The sequence below is a fragment of the Lolium rigidum genome, chromosome 3 (assembly GCF_022539505.1).
Source record: "Lolium rigidum isolate FL_2022 chromosome 3, APGP_CSIRO_Lrig_0.1, whole genome shotgun sequence".
NCBI lineage: Eukaryota > Viridiplantae > Streptophyta > Magnoliopsida > Poales > Poaceae > Lolium > Lolium rigidum.
Window position 1 is genome coordinate 165,965,253 of NC_061510.1, and position 6,919 is coordinate 165,972,171.

Sequence of the window (6,919 nt, forward strand, 5' to 3'; positions counted from 1 at the left end):
ACCCCACGTACTAAACGGCCGGCCCGATAGCGGTGAAAGTGGGACCCACGTGCTAATTGGGCCGGCCCAATACCTTCTGGGCCGGCCCACTTGCTTTAAGGTGGACCCACTTGGTAAATGGGCCGCCCGATAACAGAAAGTGGGTCCCACATGTCTTGTGGGCCGCCCTTTGCCTCGTTGACCGGCCAAACGAGTGCATTCGGCCCGCCCACATGCTTAGTGGGCCGGCCCATTAATGTTTTGACCAGATCAACCTTAGAGGTTAGGCCCGGCCCACGTAACTAATGGACCAGCCCCAGCTATATAGTTGACCGGTCAAACTAAGTCAGCCGGCCCGGCCCGCAAACTTAATGGGCCGGCCCGCTTAAGACGTGCGTAGCCTCGTGTGGGCCTACCATCTACCACGGGGTTTCAGCCTGGTTAACGCCGTTAACCGCGCTAACGGCGCTCGCCACGTGTCGCCTTGCATGACATCGGCAACCAACGCGCTCCCGGAAACACTTGTGCAACGGTCCGATTTTCCGTGGCGGAAGGGCGCCCAAGCGCGACGGACCGAAAAAATCATCGTAGGACTTTGCCTGACGCAGTTTCCACAACAGAACCCATATCGTCGGGTTAGGCCCATAGGCGACGAAAAATACCCCTTAGCGGACGATTTTGGGACGTTGTCTATCAGAACTTTTCTTGTAGTGATATCTGAAACTTAAATCTTCCTTTGTGTTGCTTCAAAACTTTGTATTAAGAATTTATTGCTTTATGAGTTAACTCTTATGCAAGACTTTTTGATGCTTGTCTTGAAAGTACTATTCATGAAAAGTTTTTGCTATATGTTTAGTCATTATCTATTTGTTAGCAAACTATAGATCATTGCCTTGAGTCACTTCATTCATCTCATATGCTTTACAATAGTATGATCAAGATTATGTTGGTAGCATGTCACTTCAGAAATTATTCTTTTTATCGTTTACCTACTCGAGGGCGAGTAGGAACTAAGCTTGGGGATGCTTGATATGTGTCCAACGTATCTATAATTTCTTATGTTCCATGCTAGTTTTATGACAATACCTACATGTTTTGTTCACACTTTATAATGTTTTTATGCATTTTCCGGGACTAACCTATTAACAAGATACCACAGTGCCAGTTCGTGTTTTTCTGCTGTTTTTGGTTCCAGAAAAGCTGTTCGGGCAATATTCTCGGAATTCGACGAAACAAAAGCCAAACCTCCTATTTTTACGAGGGACACACGGAGCCAGAAGGGCAAGCCCGGGGGAGGCCCACGGCCTCCTCCCCATGCCTCCGCGCGGCCGGGCCCACAGGCGCGCCGGCGTGTGGGGAGCCTACCTCGGGACTCCACCGACATCGCCCCTTTGCCTATTTATTCCCCCACGACGCGAAAACCCAAAATCAACAGATCATACTCCAGAAAGACTCCCGGGGCACCGCCACCATCGCGAAACCTAGTTTCGGGGGTCTGAAGTTCTTGTTTCGGCACCCTGCCAGGACGGGGATTGACCCCCGGAGCCTTCTCCATCGACGCCACCGCCTCCATCATGCTCAGTGAGTAGTTCCCCCATGGACTACGGGTTCTAGCAGTAGCTAGTTGGTACTCTCTCTCCCATGTACTCCAATACAATGATCTCATGAGCTGCCTTACATGATTGAGATCCATCTGATGTAATCGGTGTTGTGTTTGTTGGGATCCGATGAATTGTTACATTATGATCAGTCTATCTATATAAGTTTGTGAAGTTATTGTTGCTGCAACCTTGTTGTGTTTAATGCTTGTCACTAGTGCACGAGTGGCATGATCTTAGATTTGAGCTCTATAATTATTGCTTAGATTGTATCTACAAGTTGTTCGCACATGTCTATGTCCGGAACCCGAGGCCCCAGAGTGACAGCAACTAGGATAACTGGAGGGGATGCCTTAGATATGAGGATCACATGTTTTCACCAAGTGTTAATGCTTTGCTCCGGTGCTCTATTAATGTGGTGACCCAGCATACCACTGCATGGTGTAGTATGCAAGTCTGATATAACACCAATGAAACACCGTTCCACTAGTATTATATCGCTCAGAGTGGTACAACGAAACATATGCGGGTCCAAGGTATGTCTATAGAATTACAACAATGACTCTATTACATAAGATCAGCACAGACCTCCTACTTTACAATGAGGTAAAGCTGCAGATAACTCCAGAAGAACGACTCGTAGTCTAGTCTTATCACGAACTCTATTTGTAGAGTACTTCACTGACTACAGAGGCTAAGAATAGACTCTAGCTAAATAGGAGCTAGGTTTAGGAAGCTAGATCCCTTCTATGGCTAAACTAGGTTTTCTCCTTGTTGGATGTGGTATCTGGCTCCTCTGACAGGGTCCTGTCTCGTGAAGTAGTTGTTGACTCCTCGACCTTCGAGTTGCACTGTAGATCCTCCTTCGATGCCTCCATATCTAAGCGGGGATTTAAGAGTGGGATGAGTACGAGCGTACTCAACAAGTTCATTATAGGAAAGAGGTGTTTAATGCACTAGCTACGGCATTAGACCGTAAAGTCTAATACCAATGCAGGTTTTCATAACCACTTCTTCAAAAGGTTGCTTTTATTCGGAAGAACTATGTCCGTCGGCCTTCACCGGTTTACTAGAACTTCATGGAGCTCCTTTCGGCCGCGTTCGCGAGTTCCATATCCCGGAACAAGGAGTGACAGGTCACGGTTCTTTACACTCTGCAGAGGTGTGTTGCTTTACCCATAAGAGATCTTAACCTTGGTGCCAACCGAGTCTATAGTTCTCGTCCACACTTCCTTTGGTGTGAGGCCCGGTATAAGGTCATAGCCAATCATGTTCCTCCGCTACCTCGCACACCCACCCTTTTGTAAGACTGTCTTCCCCTATATCCATGATGAGACCGTTCTGGGCATTTGTTCTCCCCTATACCGATTAAGGTAGACCGTTCCGAACAATTTTATATGCCTTCCCCTATCAATCATGGATAGACCGTTCGGACATCTTACAATCCATCATAGACCGCATTACCGTGGGGAATTAGAATGGGATCCCCACCCCACCGCTTGCCCAACCCGGGTCAAGTGTCTACGGTAAGCGCATCCGTTGATGTACGAGAGGTGGAAACACTTTTGACTACTCCGTCCCACTCCGGATCTTATGGTTAACACGGTTATTACGGCACAAGAATCACTGGCGACATTTGTTGTTTAATCCTAGATGGATATAAACCCTTGCAATGGAACCTCCACCATATCAACACAATCCATGGTTCCATTGCCAACCACATAGTCATATTCATAGTTATGAAAGTAGTGGTTTTGGTTTTTATGCAATAGTGATAATCATAGTACTTTGCAAGTAATTTGATAAAGATATTCAAATGACATGAGCAAGCGATGAACTTGCCTTTCTTGATCTGCAAGATTATGCGAGCAAGGTCTTCGATACGCAATAACTCCAAATTTCGAAATAGCATCATCGTCCGGTAAGGACGATGTTTAAAGATTGGCAAGGATGCATTAATGCATAAGTATGAGATGCAATCGCTTTAAGCGTGATCTAACCCCGATGATTTAGGATCAGTGAGTTGTAATGATTGGTTTATGGTGTATTGCACTTTTAGAGTGATTCACATACAAGGTTTTTATTCGAGTGTGATTACTTGGTATTATTAACAGGTAGACAATAAAGAATAATAATTAATTGAGCACACAAAGAATGATAATTGACATAATGTTATCAAGGAAAGGACAGTGGTCAGTTTTAGTACTAGATGGCATGGTTAATGATTAATTATCATATACTTTAAAAGAATAACTTTTGAAGAACATGTTCTTTAATAAAGAACAAGTATGATAATTAAGTGGGTGGTTTTCTATGGTTGACTATGGATGCATGTAGTTGCTGGAATAGGTATTAGATGGATCCCAACAAAGTTGGATTCATCAACACCTAGGGCTTGTAGGGTAAGATAAGCCTAGGCATCCTAAGCAATTCATTATACATGGTTGTTGTCAAGGTGTGTTTATCTTGCTAGTGATAGCTGGCTAGGGTTTATAGGTCTTTATAATCAGGGTTGATGGCTACTCTTAATTTACTTCAAAAGAATAACTTTTGAAGAACATACTTCTTAAATAATAAGTATATCAATTAGGGTTGAGGTGGTCTAGGTTTTACTGTTGGTTCTATTAAGTAAGGAGCAATTGGCTCCTAAATAGGGTGGTTGATAAGTATCTCACACTAGTAGGGTTTAATGGATCAGGGTTATGTAATGTAAAATAGTAGGTATGGTTGCTATTAGGGTTCATCACAATGGTGTGATGTTAAATAGGGATAAATAATGATGGTGGCTTTGGTAATAGGATCTAGGGTTTTTACTTGATTAATTCTACTAGATTATTTAGATCTGATGAAAATGAACACATGGGATACCCATATATTAGTGATAGGTCTTCTACATTTTATGTGTACAAGACAAGTATTTAGTTGCTACTATGGTTCTATGATTTGGAAGGAAGGTACCATGATCACATGTTATAACCTAGGGTTTAGGTTAGAAGCAGTTTAGGGTTCACATGTAATAATGGAACTAGGGTTCCTAATTAATTTAGGGTTTTAGGATTTCACATGAAATGATAGAGTTGTACTATCATTCAATATGGAGTTAGGCCTTGCTATTTACTATGTAGTTGTTTGTTTAATAACTTCATTTTAAAGTTGAAGTTATTAGTAACTTGGAATTAAAAATAATATTGAATTTGGCATTATATTATTTTTAATGAATTAATAATTAAGGTAATTATTAATTAGGGTTTAAATCTCTCTAATAATGATTAAATAAGATAGCAAATAAAGAAAACTAGTTTTCATGTTTTCTTTATTTGCTTACTGGGTTTTATTTATTTTATTAATGTTTTTCTTAATTTCTGAATTTTAATTGTATTTAGAATTAGAATTAAAGGCTTAAATAGTAAGTATAAAATAATTAAATTTTTATTAAAAATAAAAATTTGGTTTTATATTTTTATTGGATAGAGTTTTCTTTTCTAAGAATTTTAATGTATCATTTATATTTTTCTGAGTTATAATGGATTTTATAATCATTTTCAAAGTTTCAGTATTTATTGAATTGGAATAAAATTGAAATCTACTAAATGCACCCAGACCTAAACTACCCCTAGCCACTGGCTGGTGGACCAGTGGTCCACATCAGCTGCCCAGGTGGCGATGATGTGGCCAGGGAGGCACTCTGCCGGCGATCGATCTGCGACGGCGCCGGCGTTGGCTGCCCCGCGAGCCGCACTACTGGGTCTGTTCGACCCAACACGTCGCGGTGAACCATCCCGTGGCGGCGCCGCCCCGATTAGGTCACCGGAGTGTGGCCGTCGACGAGGTACCGCGGCGGAGCTCACAGGTATACGGCTTCGGGCATGATCTAGGACGAATTAGAGGGAGCTAAGATGCTCGGGAGATTCGGTAGCTCACCGCGAGCACGATGGGCTTGTCGGCGAGGTGAGGGGATGTCGCAGTCACCGGAATTGCTCGATGCCGGCCTCGGAGAAGACGACCCGGTGCGATTGATAGGAGGCGCGTCGGCTCGATTCCTCCTACCCGGTGATGATGTCGAGCATGGCGGTGCCAACGGTGGTCACGGCGGGGCTCGGGACTTCCCCAATCGGCGGCGATGATCGGTGCCGGAGCGGTTCAGGGTTTCGGTATGGGGGAAAATGGAGCAGGGAGGAAGAAATTCGGGGCTGTCGTTCGTGCTGGAGCTTTTATAGGGCGTCGAGGAGGGCCGCGTCACGACGTCGAGCGAGGGAGATCGCCGGCGGCGAGGAGAAAGGGAGCACGCCGTCGTGGCCGTCCGGCGATGCGTGCTTGGAGAGGATGGGGACGACCCCTCCATCGATGATATTTCACCAAGGGTTATGGTGGGCTGGGCCAGGCCGTGGTTTGGACTTCTAGTGGGCTAGTTACTGGGCTGTTGCGGTCTGGTACGGTCCAGGTGAGGCCCTACTTCTATTTCTCTTTTTCTGTTTTCATTTTCTGTTTTTATTTCTTGTTTTGAATTCTGTTTTGAATTCATACTTGAATTATTTTCTATTTTGCAGGTCTTGCTCATTACATTCATACAAGAATTAGTTCAGGGTACTACAAATTCTTGAGTGGTGTATTTGCAAATTTAAAATGATACTTCAACATTTGTTTGTTAATAGTATTGGTATAAGGTTTAAGTCTCCATATGAACATGTATTTGAATAATAGCCTTTGAAAATATTCAGATTGTTTACTACATGGTATTTTAATGTCACCTTGAAATACTTAGAGTTAATAATACTCTTATCATGGTTTAGTTTTGATATATGGAAATGAGTGGTTGATAATCACATTATGGATTTAATTATAAGATGTATCACAAGGTTTCCTTAGGTTTAATAATTATAGCTTAAGATTTTATTAATGTGCCATACTAGGGTTCTAATGACATTTACCTAATGGCAATTGGTTTGAATCTCATTTATGGCCTAGGTTTCTATTATGATCACCATAGTGATACATAAACTAAAAGTGAGGTATAGCTTAGGGTTTAGTCACCACTATTCATGGCAAGAGGGTTTACTTGCTTAATAGTTGTGGTTCTCCTTTAGTTACTAAGGACTTGAGAATTGGTTTTATTTACTACCAATTGACTTTTATTACTATCCTTATTTTATCATTAAAGTAACTAGATTGGTAATAATTATTTTTATAGTTAACTTTGGTCAAATGGATTGTTGGTTTCTCACCATATAAAGTATGGAGTTTTACTCTAAGGTTTTCTTAGGTTCTTTAATTTATGAAACATAGATATGGTAAGATTCTTCTTATGATCACCAAGTGATTCACAAGTTAAGGTTAGAATATGA